Source organism: Mytilus galloprovincialis, chromosome 13 (genome assembly GCF_965363235.1).
Source record: "Mytilus galloprovincialis chromosome 13, xbMytGall1.hap1.1, whole genome shotgun sequence".
Taxonomy (NCBI): Eukaryota; Metazoa; Mollusca; class Bivalvia; order Mytilida; family Mytilidae; genus Mytilus; species Mytilus galloprovincialis.
The window spans coordinates 24,950,550-24,973,170 of NC_134850.1; the positions used below are offsets into that span (position 1 = coordinate 24,950,550).

The 22,621-nt window shown below is 30.6% G+C and overlaps 1 protein-coding gene across 3 annotated transcripts in view; it reads left to right on the forward strand.

Moving 5' to 3' along the window:
- Nucleotides 1-323: 323 nt before the first annotated feature.
- Nucleotides 324-22,621, forward strand: part of LOC143057770 (uncharacterized) — a 50,634-nt gene continuing 28,336 nt past the window's right edge. Inside the window, exons 1-2 of one of the 3 annotated variants that reach the window (XM_076231163.1) lie at nucleotides 329-470; nucleotides 14,051-14,175. The gene's annotated coding sequence lies outside the window, so the exon portion shown is untranslated. Of the gene's footprint in view, nucleotides 471-13,808; nucleotides 13,910-14,050; nucleotides 14,176-22,621 lie in introns of those variants that run through there. The other 2 variants (XM_076231161.1, XM_076231162.1) reach the window with 2 other exon arrangements.

Consider the following 22,621-nt stretch of genomic DNA (forward strand, 5'->3'; position numbering starts at 1 on the left):
AGTATAGGATTTTAAAAAAATCATTAGTTTTAGAAATAAATTATTTTCGACAACAAATTAAGATATACTTTACGGGACAGTGTGTTTTGGGAAATCAAATAGTGAACCCTTCTTTTTTACTTTCTTTGTCACTTTATTACTTATCTTATTAATCAGAGTATGTCAAGTTGACTAGAAGAAATTCAAAAGGAGAAATATTGGCTTCCAACAGGCTACCTACAGACCCCCTCATATACACCCTTCGATAATAAAACATCCGCATGAAAAAATACAACTAAGTTATTGACTGTTTTCCTCGTTCTGATTTACTAATTTATACAGGCGTTCATTTGATTTGACAGAATACAGAGAAGATACACAGTAGCTGTTCGGATCTTTACTATAATTGGAATCGGATTTAACAGATCAGCATTGACTTTTTGTGCTATTGATGGATTAACCCAAATTAAGTTATATCACTGAAAATAAACGTAAGTAATCTACAAGTTAATTGCTGATTTTTTAAATACATTTGATTTTCAACGTATTTAATGTTTGTGTTTTATTGAATAAGATAAACTTGTGCTTTGGATTTGAATTGCGTACAAGTTTAACATTAGTATATGTATGATGAATTATGCAGGTCTAACGTTGCTATATTGTGTAAAGTTAGGAAATTTAAGTGCTAAACATTTTGAATTTGCATCTACTTATATCGCAGGTTCGCGAAAGTTTACTGTATAAAAAGAAGTAATTGTAAAGTTTGACATTTGTAAATGCATTAATAATATGTATATAGATGTAATCAAAATCAAACATTCAATGCGTGACACGATATACTAAGGTGCGAAATACAGACTAGCTCGTCCACAGAGTACTACCATTTCAACATAATCTAAGATGACATGTTTGGTGCAAATCAGTTTATATCCAAATTTCCAAAAAGTATCGGTCAGACACGATTTTGAATTATGCTGTTGTAATATCACTATATTATCAAAGGAACAACTCATCAGAGAGAAAATGTTACATTTAACTTTAAGGCTCTCATTTGAATTTGAAATAATGAGAACTGGAGAGCTTGATTCTAGTTATGAAATACAAATGATTGCTCTAAAACTTCTGTGTTGCAAGTCAGCTCCAGTGAATCTGCTGTACTTTTGCATTTGACGTCACTGTTATTTTATTAAATGGTGTTAATTATGTAAAACAACCCTCAGGCAAATTTTCTTGTGTGTTAAAGGGTCAATTTGCGTCTAGACAAATGGGAATTGAGATCGTTAACAGTGACAATGTTTGAATTGATGATAGTGCGAACTGTAAATATATAAAGTAGTTTGTACAGAAAAAAAACTTTTGGTACGAAAACTTACACGTATAAAATTTGACTCGACAAAATTGGTTGTTTTATCAACAGTTCTTTTTAGAAGGAAACATCTTAAGTGAATAAGTTTCTGTTCCATTAACGTATCGGTGTAAAATAAAATTTTTGAACTGTTTAGTGTAACGTTATGTAATTTGAAACATCAGTTGTGCAGTTCTAATACTTGTTCAGATCTTTCAGTTCCTTTAAATCTTAGCAATAACGTTGCGCAAGCCCAGTTGATGTATATGGGGGTATTAGAAGTATTAGAGCCACTTTAAAGTTTTTCATTAGATCTTGAATAGGAATTTTAGTACTGTTGTTGAAAAGGCGCTGTCGTCAATTTGTATATGAAGGTAGAAACATTATATTCCTGGGTCAGCTATGCCTTGCCAAAAAAACTGCGTTTGTAACCGTCAAATGGCTTATTGACGACTCAAACTGTACAACTGTAGTACCGTTATTCCCTAGTCATCAGTTTTTAAATGAAGTTGTCAGCTGATAGAGTAAATCATTCATTGATGGTCAAGCAGGATTTTTGTTTTGTTTACAATGACACCATGAGAAGATAAATATTTACTTGGTAAAAATAATGCGAAACTAACATCAAAAACAAATTACAGCTACTTTTGTTGTTTTGCATTACCAAAAACATAAAGGGTGGCTGGGTAAATTGATTTAGTATGACTCAATTTGCCTGAGTATATATCTTACAAATAAAGGGATGTTTCGCTTTATGTACACGAACATGTCCCCTTATACCACCAATTCGTACGAGATCAATCCCATGTTTGAATCTTTGAGTCATTTCCTGTGATAGAGATTTTTTTTGCATTTAAATATATTGTACAGGCGTACATTAAGCAACATTCCAATTTTAAAATATTTCAATATTGTGCACATATTTTATGTTCTTTTGTTTTGTGTTTGTCATTCATCCGTATGTTACTGCTTCCTTTAAGCTGAAAGTGACGTTTTGTTGTTTATAATTGAATTTTGAGATTTTGTACCTAACGAATGCATGGGAAATTTTACCATTTATGTTCACATAATCTTCTTTATCTTTTTAAATTTCAAATCTTGAAATTGATAAAACCAACATTTATATTCATTTTATGTTTTCACAATTTGTATAATTTGATTTAAGATACAAGTCCGAAATCGTTAAAGATGAGTTTAAACGTAAAGAGCAAAGAAAATGCTACAGCTATTACGCAGGCATCGATTATTTTCAAACATTACTTTAATGCATCAAGTTATCGATGGTATGGTTTTTTTTAGGAAGAGCCCTTGGTTTCGATAACTCTCCACGTTGATCGTGTTTATGTCATGTTATTACTGATGATAATAACAGTGATTGCTGACTGTTTAACGCCCATTAACAAATATTGCATAAATATTCAGCCATATGTTCCGAAAAAGAGAACGATATAAAAATATTAACCAGTATAACTTTGACTGTAGGATGACGTCGATAATTTCACTAGCAAGCGCCGTCATATTTGTACTGGCTTCTTAAAGTCATAAGAAACGCGTGCCCGACGAAAAATAATTTTCTTCCAATTCTTGAACCAATGCATACAAACATCATAAACTTAGTCTTCTGTGCACGAATTTATCATGTTTTTCGTGTAAATTTCGTATAATTGTCATTTTTTCTTTAATCGGTCAGTGTTGTTGTGAAAATATGGCAGGTAATTAAAGTTCGTGTATTGAAGCCGAAGTTTCACGATTGTCACCTGTTTGTCAACAATCGAGAAAAAATCAACAAAAAAGCATGGAAATTGAGCACGTGTTTAAACTTGTAAATTCAGATAATAGTTTATTTTAAGGACATCCATGCGTATTGTGATCACCGGATTTTTACGAGATGGGTCACGCTGAGGTCACTTTGCATACGGAAAATATGTCGGGGAAATTGCTTCATTGAAGGAAGCAATTAAAATAAAGTAAACTTCTTCTAAATATGAATAAATTAAAGAATTTTCTTCAGAAAAAAGTGTATGTACATAAGTTTTATAATGAAAGCTATCCATTAAGTTATAAAAAAAAATATGCATTATTTTTTTGATTTAAGGTTTCTTATGACTTTAAAGTGGAATACAACTTCAAGTGATGTATAAAAACGTCAAAATAAAAGTAGTTTTTTTTCTTAAAATAAATGACAAAGAGGACCAAACAGAATTACCAAATTCATTTAAATTCATCTTTACGTGGGGGAGAACATGTAGGAACCAAAGGTTCTTAACAATCTACTTATTCATTAATGGTCACGGAAATTGTTTAAAATAATTGATATAGATCATATCAGTACCGATACACTGATGAAAACAATACATTCCTGGCAAAATTTTTCTAATGGTATTGTCGTGAATGTATTTGTATTGATTATATACTTTTATCATATGTTTAGTACAAAATACAGCAATTTTGTATATCTAATAAAGGTTCTTTTTTCCAGTCTCTATCACCTACCCTGTATCGCATACCCCGTATCGCATGGCTAAACCCGTATCGCATACCCCTAATCGCATAGCAAAGCCCGTATCGCATACCTGACATGACGTCACAATTCGAATGACGTCACCGTTTGACCTATGACGTTCAGTTTCTGTATTTCCTGGCATAGGAAAAAAAAAGTCTCATCATTTCAGCTAAAATCGGTATTTTTTCCAAAAATTAATATCCATGGTCTTTAACATATATTGAGAATGTAATAAGATTATAAGGGGCATTACGATGTGGATATTAAGCAAATAAGGATGTCTATAAAAAAAAAACAATTCAGCTGGAAAAATACAGAAAAATCATAATAGAATTGAGAATGGTAATGGGGAATGTGTCAAAGAGACAACAACCCAACCATAGAGCAGACAATAGCTGATGTCCACCAATGCTAGCTTATAATTTCAGACGATTTAAAAAAAAAAATGGATATCCCATAAATCTGATTCCATTAAAATATATGATAAACAGAATAATACATGGCAAAATCCGTATCGCATGCTGTATCACCGCTCGACCAATATCAGCCCTCGGGACTGATATTGGTTTCTCGTTGTGATAACAGCATGCGATACGGATTTTGCCATGTATTTTTCTATATATATTTATCAATATGATATATGAAGGTGTGGTATGATTGCCAATGCGAGAAATCTTTACAATAAACCACCATAAATAGAAGTAAACAACTGTGATAATTCGATATGAATATTACATTATGATGTATGTAATAACCATATACATAAAGCAATTATTTTGGAAGAAAATTGATAACTCAATTGCAAATCTTCTTCAAGCCAAATGGTAACATATAGATATGTTATGAGGTAAATGCTGAAAAAAATTAGTATGAGGGAATATTTAGGTTATGAGTGATTATCACATGATCTATCTGTGTTGATGAATGATGCGATAAAGATATATTGGAAAAATTCCACAAGATTTGATAACTTAATTATCACACGAGTGGCTGTGGATTTTGATTCCAACTTTTTAAATCATATCGAGTTTGATGTTTGCCAATCAATCAGTATAATAAAATTAACGGTACCAATTTTCTTGCACCAGATGCGGATTTCGACAATACATGTCTCTTCAGTGATGCTCGTGGCCAAAATATTTGAAATCCAAAGCTTATATAAAAGATGACAGGATGAAGAGCTATAATTCAAAAGGTCCAAAAAGTATAGCTAAATCCGTGTATATCATACCAAAAAATGTATGTTTTTGAAATGAAAGCATGTCTTTATAATGTAGAATATCTTAACCAAATAAGGTGTCTTATTTAGCCATTAATAATTTTTGAACAATAATTTGATTGTTTAAACGATGAGTTTTTTGCGAACAATTTTGTCCTATATTTTCTCCCATTTTTCTGTTTATTTATTGTAACCCTGTCGTGTAATGTTGTCATTTTAATGTTATAATTAACACTGTCATTAAAGCGGGCGGTTTGGTATGCCACAGAACCAGGTTAAACCCACCATTTTTTCATAAAATGCCCTGTACCAAGTCAGGAAAATGGCCATTGTTACATTAAAGTTCGTTTCTGTGTGTGTTTCATTTCAGTGTTGTGTTTCAGTTGTGTCGCAGTTCTCTAATCCCCAGTTTTAGTTTGTAACCCGGATTTGTTTTTTCTCTATCGATTTATGAGTTTGGAACAGCGGTATACTACTGTTTCCTTTATCAAAAACAAAAATATCCGGGTCTGGTAGAAATTTATATATATATAATATCATGTTGAACAACACAGCATGATAACAGTTAAACTAACACCACGCGTGATGTATGCACTTTTGCATTTCTTTTTATGTATAACATTTGGTAATGGTTTCATATTTCATAAAGAGCGTTGACATCCGTAGTAATTCTGATTTCAAAGCGGCAGTAATGTGTTTTCTAGTTTTTCTGCCGATTTTTCCTCAAAGTTTCGCTGCTATATGTACAATACATGGAATTGAATTTTACGGATCACTTTGAGAGTGCTTCTCGAATTGATTCTGATTTACACGCGATTAAGTACATGTAGAGTACATCATATTTAATGATATGGTTTTAAAATCTATTTTTTGAAGCGTCAAATTCTCATTATGCAAACTGTTGGAACAAATGCCATAAGTAGTTTTGATAAATAAATCGTCTATATGGTATATCCGAAAATAATGATTGTAAACACACTTATTACTTTAGTGTAAGATTAAGTTCATATACTACGATTGATAGACTTTATAATTGATGCAAGTCTAACCTTAAAAATCATGCATTTTCAGAGCAAAGTTTCCATTTTTTTGTTGTTGCTGCTGATTATACAAAAATATTGTTGACAAATCTTTAGAGCGTTTTTCATGTTATTTATAGAATAAATTTTCTGTGATTTGTATATGTATCGTTGAAAACAAAATTGTGATTAGCGCAACATCACGCTTGCTACGGTTCTTGCTATGATTACGCATTGAAAATAAATTGAAGGAATTGAATGGATCTATAAACACATTTAATTTATTAACATGACTTGAATGAATTAATAAACATATCATCAACATACGTTGAATGAATTTCGTTAAATACTGTAACTACATTTTTTAGACGAAGGAATATTGTCGTTGCATGACAATTTAATGCGCCATTGACAGCATTGATTAACAAATTTATAACAGAAAGTAAAGGATAGTGTCCTGCATATAGGTTTGGTCTTTGTCTTTGAAGTTTATTAATTAGAAACAAATTCATATGTCGTAAGCAGTTTAAATCTATAATACCATGAATACTGAAGCTATTTGATTGTTACACGCGATAACTAAAGTAAATGTTGCAGTAACCTCTTGTTAACGATCATGTAATCATACGGCTAGGTAAATATGATAAATATTTGATTAGTTATTAATATATATCATTTGCTGTGTAACTTTAACAATACGCTACATTAAATTAGACGTAATTTCAATTTACCGCGACTGTATATGTATGCATCCTAGTATGAAATCACCAAGAGCAACCACGCATTTTATCTTCAATCATCTATTTTGAACTCTTTGCTGTGACAACTCTTTAGAAACAATGATATATTTAGCTGTAATTACTTAGCGCCATGATTGACAAATTCCTTTTCTGTCTCATTAAAGTAACAATAAAGAGCGATAATTTATTTTAAACATCACCATTCCAGATAGGTCTCTGGAGAATAAGATCTTTTTACATATTTATTGATAAACCTTCGTTTGTAATAGCTATGGTTTTAGCTCACTGCTTTCATTTTGTTTCCAATCAAGCAATAATACCCATGGTATTATGGGATGAGCTCTCGATTTATATGAGGGCATATTGGTAAAATACTGTTTTACTTAGAACTTTCTATCGTTGTTGTGTATTACAATGTTAAGGATAGATTGTTCGTGATAAAGAGAGGGCACCAAACTTATAAAGTGTTTTCTTCATTTAGTAGTAATAACAAAGACATTTAGAAACATTAAATTATTTAAATCGTGATTATTTCGAAATGTAGAGCAGAATGCAAAATATAATGACATTTAAAGCCGGCATTGCCACATTTTTTATTCTAAAACGTGCTCTTATCAATACCATGCACCAATTTGAACATGTAAAGGCAACTTCAGATACTGTAAGAAAATATAATTCATTCTCGGTCTGAAAATGCTACAAATATTTGCCCCTGACTTGAAAGATGTTTGAGTCAACGTATGTACTTAATATATATTTACTTTATTCTTCCAAAGTATATAAACCGTGTTATAAGAAATATCGCTATATTAACACTTCATCTTCTTGCACCTTCTTTTATTATCGTGCAAAGAGCCTTATGAAAATAAAACGGAATAATATTCAAATTACGTCTTAAATTAAATGTGTTATTCCATCATTTGTTTATGTGTTAGTTGCTAAATGTTAACTACAAATACTTATAGTCACTTATAAAGAGTGCCTCTTGAATAATATATCAAAGAAATGATCCGACTTTAATAGAGGGCGGGATTCGAAGTGCTACTGGATAATTTACTATAACGGTACACGATAGTACTAATATTTAAGTTTTTGGCATATCTAACAATGTTATCTAGTAAGAATAAAATTGTGTTATACTTCACAGCCAATTGTTTAATTCTTTGATGTAATAGTAGTTTTATGTTTGTACAGTTATTTCGGTGATACTCAGTCTGTTTCTATATATCATTGTGTAAACTGTTATCTGTCCTTTCGTCTGTTATTGAGATTGAATATCCCTTTGGTATAAGTTGCCCCTCTCAAAAAAGTCTCATATAACAAAATATATGGTATATGAGACATATATAACACTTTAAATACTATAAACATATATAACACTTTAAATACTATAAAAAATACGACTCACGAATTCAGCTGATACATGTACGTATTCAACGACATTTTATGGTCAGCTAGTGCCACGCAAGAAACATCTTACCGATGTGCCATTAGATAACATAGTTTTACAAAGCATTAGTATTTTTGTATTTGGCAAGTTAGTTCCATGGAATTCATATTCGCCCCTAAAAATAAATTCAATGTTTCAAGATAGACAACGTTTTAGGTTGACAAAAACACATGTGAAAGAGTTAAATGATATTGCATATCAAAATTTCTTTTAAATATCAAAGAAATATGATAAATTCATCTCTGCATAATGTGTTAAAGTACACCAATAAAAAATAAAAAGATGTAAAATTGAGAATGGAAATGGGGAATGTGCCAAAGAGACAACAACCCGACCATAGAAAAAAACAACAACAGAGGGTCACCAACAGGTCTTCAATGTAGCGAGAAATTCCCGCACCCGGAGGCATCCTTCAGCTGGCCCCTAAACAAATATATACTAGTTCAGTGATAATGAACGCCATACTAATTTCCAAATTGTACACAAGAAACTAAAATTAAAATAATACAAGACTAACAAAGGCCAGAGGCGTGTATGATTGCCAATGAGACAACAACAAGCTCACTACATGTACATATCAGTACTTAACTGAACTTCTTTCTTCTTACAAAGTTTTTGTAAAGCAAATGTTTTCTTTAAAAGAAGCAACATCTAAGAGTACAAATATTATTATTACAAGTGATTTAATGCTTTCAATTTAGTTTTATTTAACTTGGTTCGAAATCAAAGAAGACAAATATTGCAAGGTTTGATAACGTATTATGTTATAAATGTTAAAGCCATTATGTATATCGATTTGAATTTAAGATGTCACTTACATTAAACAGCATTTTGGACTGAAGTCTACAGACTCTTATCGTAAGACTGACTATGACGGAACTCTATCTACCGTTTTATATCAAATTATTTCAACATCATTGCAACATCTCTTCGACTTCGACGAAAAACATATCATTTTTATCCTAAAGTGAAACCGGTCCAATATAGAATGTTCAATATTCATAGGTATCATTTATTACTAACCTCAGATTTTTACATTCTAATGTAGTTTAAATTAGAGAAAGTTAATAGCTACTGCATGAATGTAATTTGATACACAATTATCTTGAATGTTTTGCATTTGCAAACAAGTTTTATCATGTTTTATTAATCAACTAAGTACATTATTGCCAAACATGACTATTTATTACAAATTACATATTTTCTGTAATGGTCCTGTTTTTTTTCTGTAATGGCCCTGTTTTTCTGTAATGGCCCTGTTTTTCTGTAATGGCCCTGTTTTTTCTGTAATGGCCCTGTTTTTTTCTGTAATGGCCCTGTTTTTCTGTAATGGCCCTGTATTAATGCCCAGTTTGTCTGTATTAAGCCCAGTTAATAAAATTAAGTTTTAAAGAGCATAATACCTTTTTGTATTTTGTTTAATTTAGTAACCAGCAACAAACATTAAAGACTTATAAAGAACCATATAAAGGGATCACTGTTTATCCTGTTTTTCAACACATAACTTCTTTTAACTTTATATCTTGGATATTTGGTATATGTAAAGCTTTATCATGGTGGAGTACTTTTGTTCGATTGGCTAATACATGTACTAAGAAATGGGTGTTTTTATAATGGCCCTGTTATATGTCCTCGGTCAGTAATAATGGCCTCGGATGTCTGTAATGACCCTCGGCGTTGCCTCGGGCCATTACAAACTTCCTCAACCATTATTACAGACCTTGGACATATTATAGGGCCATTATAAAAACACCCATTCATTAATACTATAATATTTACCGCATGATTTGATTACTAAGGCATAATTATATAAATTAGACGTCCTTACACTAATGAATAGTTGTGAATATTAAAGTTGTAGTCCCGACTCTCGGCTACGATACAACAACCTGTGTTATTTGATATAATGTACTGTGGATTCATTATTATTAGTTGGTCACCAATTTTCGTGGATTTCGTGGATACAGATGAACCACGAAATTAAATGCTCAACGAATAACAAATTTTCTATAGGCTTGTATGCAGACTTTAGCACAACCACGAAATTAAATATCCACGAACATGTAAGTTTTCCTTAATCCACGAAAATTGGTACCCACGAAAATAAATGAATCCACAGTAGTTAAAATATGTACTGTTGGATTTTCTCTTATTTTCAAATTAATGTTTGAAGCTTAATTATATTGGTGTGAGTTTCAATTTGCTTTCAGTGGTTTATGTGTTTTGATAAATAATGGCTATTCAAGGTTCATGTCTCCAATAACCAGAGGCTTCTGACATATATGGAAAGCTATTGCATAGTTTACTTTGTATGTCTAGGTTGTTTTTTTAGTGTTTAAAAAGAGCCTGAATTCTGCTCTCCTGTACATTTTGGCCAAGATAGTGTATATGAGAACACATGTACCTTAGAAAGGCAAACAATATTTTTTTATCACTTAAATATATCAAACTGAAGTCATGTGTGGACAAGATTAATTCATTCGAGGGTAATAAGATAACATCACAAGATTAAAGCTATGACTTATATAAAGCTGACCATTCAAGCATTGATTGCATTTGCAAATCTTAATATATGCAGTTTGTAACTGCATGTCTTGCTATCAAAGTGTATTTTCCCGTTTGATAAGCGTAAATAGAATTTCATTGGAAAAAAAAACACCAAACTACCAGGAAAAATTTAAAACAGAAAGTTTGTTATCGATTGGCAAAATCAAATGCCCAATCTCGTCAAACGAAAGAATTCAGTATTGTGCTGAATGACTTTAATTAGTCGGGGTTCATAGCATCGAGCAACATTTCCGCTTTTGTCTGGGTATAAAACTAGATATAAGACTAAACAATTTTACGACTATTAGTCCCCATTTATAACATCAGCTCAGAAATCATATCATTGGTACTTCCAAGATTAAAAAAAAATCTTAATTGTCCGTTGTCAAATCATTTATTTTTTTTTAGACTTTCTCGGACAAGAGTGACCTCAGATGGATTTGATTATTGTGTAACTGTTTTTTCTTCATATAGCTTTTAATTTTTTGAAATACTTTTCATCCCAGGCACGGATTACCTAATCTGTATTTGGCACTTTTTGGAATGCTCTTCAACTTTGTACTTTGGCTTAATAACTATTGTGATCTGAGCTTCACTGATGAGTCTTATGTAGACGAAACGCGCGTCTGGCGTATTAAATTGTAATCCTGGTACCTTTGATAACTATCTTAAACTTGGCTTTCAATTTTTTATTTAGCTTTAAACATTCTTGATGAAGGTAATTTCTAAAAATGCATAACAGAGATAAAGCGTTTTAATATTTTTCTATTGGAGCAAATCATTGATTCAGATGCTGTCGGGTTTGATCTTTTAGACAATTTGTTGGATCAGAATATTTTGTTGAATTGTTTTAAACTTAAAACGATCGATTATGTATTCACTTGTCTAGACTTATTCACTTATGCTTTATTTACTTAGTACACCAATCCATAGTGTAAATTTAACTTTGATCAATAAATCATATGTAAAACCTATTTTACTTATTGAATAAACAAATTTTTATAGTGCATGTTTGTCTTTTCATAATTGCATTTTCATATACATTTACTCAATTTCATCACATAAAGCAATAGAAGTGAAAGAAACAAAACAAAGAATCAATGTGTAAAAGGCTTATTTCGTTGTTGTATGTAAATTATTTCTGATTATGATAGATGACCGAAAAGGAAGAACAGCTTTAAATCCACTTGCATCGCTATTTGATATTAAGTCGTGAATAGGACGCATTGTCATCGAAGTATAATTCATGTTAATTTTAATTGCAATGTAGAAGACATAGATTAAAGATGAAAATGTTAACTTGTGTTAATATAATAAAACCAGCGGAAGACATAAAGGTTCTATCATCCTGTCTTGGAGAAATTCCACAATTGTTCAAATATGGTGTTTTATTCAATAACGTACTGCTTATATAATAAGATCTCAATATCAAAAACACTGATGCAAGAGTTTATGTATGTATCAGTACTTACGAAAAATGTGAACATAGTCTGAAGAATTATGTTTGTATTTTCCGCCTAAAATTGTTACAATGCAAGCCCTATTGTTTTCCAGGTTTAATTTATTCTACAAAGCAACTTTAAAGACGTGTTTAGTATGATTTTCCCTTTTAAGATAAATGCTCAACTACCATTTTGAAGTTTAACTCCGGTTATATGTGAGTTTTTTCATATGCAATTTGTCTAAAAAAAAACATTTCGATGCTGTATATTACATTTGTTAGTTAGGAACTTTTAAAACGGTAAATAAGTACTTTGTCCTGTCGTGTTTTGATAGACAAATTATAAATGTATCTGTCACTGTATATATCCTTTCTCACTTGAAAACTTAGATATTTGATCATTTATTGGTCCACACTCTATTCTATCTTGATGCGGCTTGGTTTGGATTTGTCGAAGAAATTTTGCTCGAATCGCTGTAGATGTAGTCTTTCATTATAGGAAAATGTTCTATCATAGCAGAATATAAGAAATAAAGAGAAAAAGCCCCCCCCTTTTTTAGTATGGCTTGTTCTGTCAACTGAATATTCATGGTAGAGTCCTATTTCAAGACAATTTTATCATAAAATGTGTTTGGGAGACTCAGTTCACTCAGAATATTTCATTTTTTGAAATATTTCACAGAAATTTTAACACATGAGATTACTCACAAAGTCAAAGGTGCGTGTATAGATTTCATGATAAGAAAAACATGGCGCTCCAATACTTGAGTAAATAAAAATCATATTAACATTAAAAAAAAATAGCAGTTTTGCATCGAATTGAAATGCATTTTATGAACAATGATTAAAGATGTACTATGTGTTTGCACAAAATATCAATCTAATGATATTAAAAAAATATTCTTAGAAAAAAAATAACACTATTGAACCTACTTTAATTCTTACCTTATTTGGTCTGAAACTTTTATTCGCGCGTCACTTTTATTCGCGCGTGAATATTTTGCTGACGAAACGCGCGTCTTGATTACATAAAAAAGCCTGATAGCTTTGATGAGGTTTTTTTCTAAATTAATTTATTTTCAGTTGTTTACTAGTAACATGCCATTTCGATGACATCAATGTATAATGCTTAATGTCAACAGGAAGCGACATTAACATTAAACTTCTAGGTTTGCTCATGTCTCTTACACCAATACAAGACCATGTTTTGTGTTAATTATTATGCATTTTTGAGCTTCCTTCTCCGACGAATGGCTTACTTATTTTGACCTTTTTTAATTTTCTTTCTGTATATTTTGTTATTCTAAATATTGTGAATAAAGATGCGTATGCTCAAACGAGGAAGACTATTGTTGCTTTCAATGTCAATATGACATATAATATTTGTTATTTTTAATTAATTAGTCCATATTTGTCTTTGTTTCGTTACAAACCAAAATAGTATTGAATTTACTTAAACAACAATGGCAAATGCAACAATACTACATAAAACATATTCAAAATGTCATCGATTATTGGGAATAGTGTAAAATTGATATTGCTTGTCCATATGATATGATTGCTCATCAAGAACAGCTGTATGATAACTGTCAATATACCTGGAATTATAATGACGTATTAATATATAACGATCTCGAAACAGGTGCTTGATTCTTGGGAGCGGCAGGTAGGATTTATTATTATTTTTTTTATAACGGTTATTTCTTATACACGTAAATTATTTTGTAGTCGTTTTGTGATATAGCCTTAAATTCGTAAACGATTTGCTTATCCATGATATTTTTTTTTTATTTTAAATAATTTGTAGAGACAGACGAGTAAACAGAAGTGTCTATTGATGATGCATCTAATAAAAAAAAAACTAAAAGCAGAACATAAAGATATATATATATACATAACGAATCACGAAAAAGGAGAGAACGTTTGGATGGGGTAAATTCATCTTTCTTGAAATCATATTTTTCTTGTTTGTACACGTTTAATAACAATTTTCGCTTGATTAATATACATAAAAACGGCTTGACTTTATGATAATTTGCAAAAGTATTTTCGGTTCCTTAAAATGATGAAGAGGGAATAATTTAATGTGTGTGCACGTGGACATTATAAACATACGTAATATTATCTATTAATAGAAAATGTTCAAATTATTTGCATTGTATATGCTACTACGTAATCATATATATTTACAAATATTTTACACTCGAAAAAGTATTGAATATTTTAATCAATATTGTTTATCATAAATGATTGTGATTGTTTATTGCGATCTTTTATTATAATAATACCGCTAATTCTGGCGACAGCTATGCACCTTTCAACAACACAATTGTCTTGTACCATGTGTTTTTTTTAAAGATAAATATGATTATATGAGGATGTTATTGTTATATCAATATCATACGCTCATCTTCAACAGCTGTTCTTTGCTAAATATATCGAGAATAATGTACGATAAAAAAATATTTGTATATTTTGTAATATATATCAATAAATTGAAATGAATGGTTAGGTATTGATCTATAAAAAAACGTGTCATACATGTACCAAATTCAGGGGAAATGTTTTAATTGTTTATGTAGAAATTTATATATATATGAACAGTCTGAAAAATCATCCAGTTACTAATTATGTTTGTGCAAAATTATGACACAGAATTTAGATGAAGACTTGCACATTGAATCAGAGCTATACACTGGAAAAAATTGTAATTGTTATTTAATTTTTTTATATATATATTTTGCGTCAAAGTGTTTTTTGAAGCTACATGTATGAGTGCAATAGTTTAACGTACGTTTTCACGATCATTTGCGTTTGTCTAATTATTTGAAGAAAAAAAACACTGTTACTGTCGAAAAGTGTTTTTTTTTCTTAACCCTTATTTTATTATTTCTGTGAAATGTAATACATTTTGTAATAATGTATACTTAAAGAAAAGGACGACTTTACAAAATATCAACAGGTTACGAGCTTATATTTGAAAAATGGCACAATCATTAGAAAAGATTTTTTACGTTTGTTTTGCTTATTATTGAGTTAACGTTGTTGTTTATTTGGTCGGTATGGTATACACTCAATGTCTATTCTTGTACTTGTATGTAACGTTTGTGTCCCTTATCTAGACATTTAGATCTAAAATATAGTCAACAAACTCATGTTCAAGAGAAATAATATATCATCAACCTATTCTAAAAAAGGTTTATCTATATTTGGTAGTATCACTATTTCAACTAAATTTGAAGCAAAATGAGAATTATTTTGACCATCTGAGCATACAAGCAGTGTTTTAGGAGGAATTCAAATCATTTCATTCCTTTGAATTGAATCAAACACAATACCGTTTTGATACTCTATCATACGAGAAATGTTATTCAAACTATCTTTTTCATAAGATAATAACTTGAACTAGTCATTAAAATTATCGTTGAAATAAGGGATCTCTAAAACTCAGGAAATTTAAGATAACAAAAATCCCACACTCTTTTTTATAATTTTTGTGATTAGCTAAACCTCTCACTTGTACGTCAGTTGCATAGAATTCGCGTTGACAAGAACAAATCTACTTATTAGCAGTGTCATTGATACATGGGACTATAAGGATGTCTAATATTTACGCAAAACTTAAATCTGTTTGACTTAAATTTATTTTACTGGTATTGCTATATCAACTGATAAAATCATGAATGGTTGTCGTTTGTTGTCGTATATAATATTTGTTTTTATTCATTATTGCGTACATTAATCAGGCCGTAATTAATTTACCCGTTTGATGATTTTATCATTTGTCAAATCGGGTCCTTAATAGCTGGCTATGCAGTATGGGTTTTGCCAATTATTTACGGACGTACGGTTTACTTCTGTCTCATGTGTTCTACTGTGGAGAATTGTCTCACTGGCAATTGTGTAATATCTACCTGTCTTTTTAGCTTATCCGACAACATCTCACAATTTACACTTGATGAAATCAATAAAACCCTACACAGCTTCACCTTTGGAAATATGAGGTCTTAAGTCTTTTTAATCTTGCACAATCTGTCAATGACAGATGGGACTACAACAGCACATCTTAAAGCAACCACTTCAGTCTACATCTGTCTAAACGATTCACGGTTATGTAAAGTAAGAAAGAAAAACTTGTTTCATCATCAACTATACAAAAACCAATTATCCTTGCTGGTACTACATATTTCAAAACATGCTATCTAAAATCTAATAGTTGATTGCCACTGATCACACAGTTTGTTGTTAAAAGATGTTTTCGGTAAGATCAATGTATATTTGCACTGCGCAATGTTACACGGAAAACCATTTGGAAATATGCATTTCTAAATAAAATGTTGTAATACTGTTACGGTTTCAGTAAAATAATGGTATCAAGTATGGATCAAAGGCCATCCCATGTTTTTATGTGATTTGTATACTTAAGAAATAATTCATGGAAGCCATAGATTTGTTGGAAATTTACACATGGCCTGGGCCGTGATATTCGAATTTTATCCTGAGCGTTAGCGAGGGATAAGATTAACGAATATCACGGCCCAGGCCATGTGTAAATTTACAACAAATCTATGGCTTCCATGAATTATTTCGATTCTAATAGGACAAATACGATCATCAAAAAACTGAAGCGATGATGGGTATACCGTGTGTGTGGCTGTTCTATTTTACCCACTGTTCGATAAATGTAAAACAAATCTAATAAAACTGCATGAATGATTTCTTAACTAACCGCTAGAAAAAAATGTGATTACTTTTTTTACTTCTCAGTTAACCCAACATTTGCAATTCTAGATTTGCATTTTTTATCGTAAGCTACCGTCAAATTCACTGTTGACATGTTGTAACCAAGGAGCCGCCATGTTGACTTGCTGAAATCAGTAAATGTGCGAATATTGCAATAGAACAGCAAACAAGCAACACCTACCTCAATACTTTATTTTAATGCAATTGTATCCGAGTTTAGAAGGTAAACGCAATAGAAAAACCTTCAGCTTTGACGTTTTCATTCGTATGACGTCATGTTTTTAAATGACGTTAATGCGCAAAAATCATTACGGGAATTTCGCGGACTTTTAATTTGTTTTGTTTTGTCCATTGTTCCGTTCTCTAATGTGTAAATTCTTTTTGTTATGCATCAGAATCAGAATAAATGTTCTGTAGGGTTTTATTCAATTGTAATTGTTAACACAGCAAAATCCACAACCGTTTACACATAGGTTACGATACATGTGGATTTACGTGGGAGGCATATTCAAACAGCCATTTGTGTACATCTTGGAGTCTGCGCTAAGTATAGATATATCGAGAATTTTATCACGGTGTTGTTTACAAAGCGAAAGAAGCACGTCATATTAGAATACTATTTTGCAAAATCCAAATAAGCGGTAGACAATTTATAATAGTGTTGTTGTATAGAGAGGTGAAAACTTCCCAACATGATTTCAAAACATAAAATGCACTCTAAATATTTGTGTACACGTGGTACTGATATTATTGCCGATTTACGGTCACAGAGAATTCAGGTTACAGATAGCATACATGTAGCATATGTTTTCAATCGATCAAAGTGCCAATCGTAATTTTAGTATGATTCGAATTTTCCTTTTTCTGTATCTTTGTTTTCCGTATATTTCCCTTTTTATCATATACTATTTGGATGTCAAAATTAATTATGTATTGTTGTTTTATGAATGTAATTCACATTTTGTTTTTGTGTAGCGTAATAATTTTAGAATTGTTTTATGATGATTTAAAAGATTTCTTTACTAGCAATTTCGATGTCAAGCTGTCATCATTCTTAAAGTGTTCAATCTTTTTATATACATGATATAAAGTAAGTTTGATTATTTAGACTGTTTATTTCTGAAATCGTTCATTATCGTTTTACTTTCCTCGGCGAACATCTCTTCGTTGCTTTTCTTACATTCAAATTAGTTGTTTCAACCTATGTCTGTTAAGTATAATGACAACTCTTATTTCTATTATTGTCAGAAGGAATTGATAATCCCATTTAAATCAACAACCATTTAATTATCTAAACAAATTCAATAACAAAATAATTAATTGGAATGAAATTATTGATTATCGTTGCTGAGAACCCATAGAGCTTGTCAAATCTCCGAAATCTTAACATAACTAGAGAATTTTATCATATGACATTTAAAATCTGTTCAACACATGCATTTTACATTATCACGTGTCATATATAAGTTAACTGTATGTGTTTCTATCAGGGTACGCTAGTCCCCTATCCATGGACAGCAAATATGTTCCATTGCTGAATTTTCATTTTTTGCGTTTTGTTTTCTGTCTGAGGCATGTTATGTTGTTACATTTGTAGGAAATAAAAAAAATCGATCTATAATTCTTTACATTAATACGTTTAATGCACAGAGCATACCATCATTTTGGTATCAAATAGAGAGCGAACACTGCATGAAGCATGGTTGAAATTTACCTGGTTTGTAATAACATGAGCAACACGACGGGTGCAACATAAGTGGAGCAGGATCTGGTCACCCTTCCGGGGCACCTGTGATCACCCACAGTTTTTGGTGGGATTCGTGATGCTTGGTCTTTAGTTTTCTATGTTGTGTATTGTGTTCTATTATATGTCTGTTTGTCTTGTATTCTTTACCCATGCCGTTTTCAGTTTACGTCGATCTATAAATTTGACTGTCCATCTGGGATATTTTGTCGCTTTCGTATTCTGTCTTGCTCATACACAATCCGCATACCTATCTAAATTGTACTATCTGGTACGATCAATTATTTCCAAAGCTTTTAAAAACAAATATTTGATCTAATATTAGACATCAATTCCATTGTTAGCAAATTATAATAGCACATTGCTGTGAAAGTTATATCTGATGAAAATAAGCGGTTGTTCAATATTTCTGTAAAATTACTCGGTGTGTATTTCGTTTATCACTGAAAAGCATTTTATTCGATTAGATTCTATGTAAATATTAGAATTTTTATAACGTTCATTGCCTTTTATTGCAAATATACATTGGTAGAAAAATCCATAACGTTTGCGGAAATCATAGAAAGGAGAGATAAATCTTCGACTCATTAATAATTAACAAAACTCGTTCTTCTACTTGTTTGAGAAGATCTTATGCATGTTATAATAACATAATAGTTTTTCCTCAGCTATTTTATACGTTTGAATAATTTATCTGTAGACACCTTTATATTTTCATCAGAAACAGACAAAAGTCCTTCATAAAAACTTTTAAAAGCCTTGTCTTGGGCAAGGTTCGGATAGATATTACAAAGATAATTCGAAATTAACAAGACAACAAAAGTATAACAAAACTGTTAACAACAAGGTCTTTTGAGGACACTAATTACTAGATTTTAAATACAACAGTTATTTCCGCTAAAATGTCAATTGCTAATTTAACATAGGCTCCATAAATAGTTCATACAAGTCATTCAATTACATTTGCTACAGTTGCCCAAAAGCTTACTTTTACGAAAAACGTACATCCGTGGTCGGAGAAACATATGTGAATCCTCGTCTAATGATTTATTATGGGGAAAATCAATTGCGAACAATTTAGTATTAATAACAGATGGGAAACACAAATTTATTTCTTTTAGTCAATCCTGAACCATCGTCAAAACAGTAGTAGGAAAACTAATGTTGTTAACTTAGCCTTATACTATATGGCAAAAATATCTTATCGGATTTCGTTATGTTTCTTCACCTTTTGTAATACTTTTTATATGGAGTTCAAGTCAACATATTTTTTTTTCTCATATAGACAGACGAATCATTTCTAAAGCTTCAACATGATCTTCGAGTGCTTCGTTATCTCAATTTCACCATTAAAATCAATGATTTTCTTTTCATTAAAAAAAAATATGTTATCATGATTGAAGATTGAATATTACGTAGATGTAATTGGCTTGCAAGGAATACTGTTTTTTTTTTAATTTTGTTTTTGTTTAGAGGATATTCACATGCTCAAACATTGACAATTATGGATTTAGGATTTTCATTGTTTGAGTTTGACAGTAAAACAAAGAGAGGTGATACCACAGTGTATTTGATTACGGACTTTCCGTTTTCAAGTTTCCTCGGAGTTCGTTATTTTTGTAAATTTCCTTTTTATTTTTAAACACGTACAGTATGACAATATTAACTTTGTTATGTTTTAAAATGTTGCTAAAACAATTTTAAAACTATAAGTATATCCTTCAATGACTTATAACTAACGCCTAATATAACAGTATAAACATCTAACACAGCGCTCCGACGGAAATATTGAGATCATAATTCTCTATAATTTTACACAAGCTGTCAATGACAGATGAGGCTACATGATCAAAACTTATTTTTGTTATCTTCTGCAACTACTGCTGCAACATATGTTTAGATTTGAAGAAGAAAGTTATTTCCAAAAGAAGATTTGGATAAATCAACATTAAACAGGATTGTAATATATTCTGCCACGTCTTGTCTGTGTTTTTTATAAGATTTTCTTTGAATCGATCTGGTACGTTTAGCCTGTTCCACTATTCTTTATTGTTTGTTCTTATATTATGCTGTTACAAGACTGTGAGGAAGGATTGGCGCTCACAACCATGTTTAATCGACTAAATGGTTATGACATTCTGTTCAGCCAGGGTCGTTTTAAATATATTCAGTAATCTTTTTTTTTACATGCGTGATATTTTTTTGGAATTTGCATATATTACTTAATGTGTGTATATGGATAATAATTGTGTATTATTTGACGGATGCAATTGACAGACGTATTTTTATAACCTTGTACTTAGATTCGGTCTTTACGATCAATTTTAACTAAACAGAAAAGTATTTATAAAATGAAACCGATCCACAATTCCGTACTGACTTCGTGCTGTTGAACAAGTTGTGCCTTTTGTGATTAGTTAATTCTAAATATCCAACGCACTATCCATTTCCCTTCCCTATTTGCAAATAGAAATCTGACGAGCTGGTCCCATATTAATTAACGATTATTATCTTTCAATAAAAAGAATTATTAAGAAAATGATTTGCCAAACACGTGTATATTAGCATATAGACTCTTATTTTTAGTGGAGCTAATAAAATTATTCTATTAAACAAACAACTGTTTGATAATCCAGAAAATCTATTTAACATTTTTTTTATTATTTTAAATTGGTGATTTTGATTGGAAAATGTAGTGTGCGGTATAAGCCAAAATTCTTCATACTAAATTGTGTCATTAAACACATATTATATATTATTACTTTTCGTAAATACGTATCAAGTACGTTTATGTGTATTTTTGCTGCACATATCTATATAAAACAGCAAACATGTATACTAACTACATCTTTGTTGCTTGTCTGTAGACAATATATTTCTCATTTTCACATAAGAGACTTTTCACATACGTGTATGTATGTACATTGCATATGAGAACAACTTTACTAAAATTACAATTCTGATTGATATGATTAGTTAGATAGGTCATTTAGTTTTGATGCGATGATTGCATTTCGAACGGATAACATTTGATATTACATGTATGTAATGATTAACCATTTCAACCATTATCAAGTTAAAGCAAAATTAATATAAATTGGGCAATACAATAATCATGTTCGAAATTCGTCCTTCAGTACAAAAGAGTGTGAATTGGGTCTGCAGAATATAAAGGATAAAAAAGAATAAAGATAATTTGACAAAAAAATAATATGAGATGCTAAAAAATAAAGAATAGGAAAGAATGAAATGTTTAAGAATAAAGCATGGAGAATAATAATGTGAAAAAAAGAGAGCATAGCGAGAAGCTACAAAAGAATACAGAATATTAGGATGTTCTAACAACGAGAATGAAGAAAGATGGAGTGTAAGAAACAATAATTAATTGGGTGTTACAAAATAATGAATAGAGATATATAAGGTGTTAAGAACGAACTAATAGAGATACATATTTTTTGTAAATCAGGGTGTTAAAACATAAAGAATAGAGAATTATGGGGACAAGGTTTACAGAATAATGAGAAATTACACAAAAGTAAAAAAAAAAAAAATGATAATTTACAAAAAAAAATAAAACATCTACAAGTGTAGACACGATTTTTTATTATTCTTTTTTTTGATAAATGATTGTTGGTATGTAACTGACTGTTGAGGAAAATTGCAGAAATACAGGTATTTCAGTGTCACTTTTTAAATATGTCCTGAATTGTAAACTATTGGGTTTAGATAAAAAAAAAATCTAATAAAGATATATATTAATTTCCTAAGTAAAATTATTTAGAATTGATAACAATAAAATTGATGGTTTAAACGTCATCATAAGGTATAGTATGTGGGTGTTTTTATATAGCTTCGAGTCTATTTCTTGACTCGCTGGTAGGTTTCCGAATA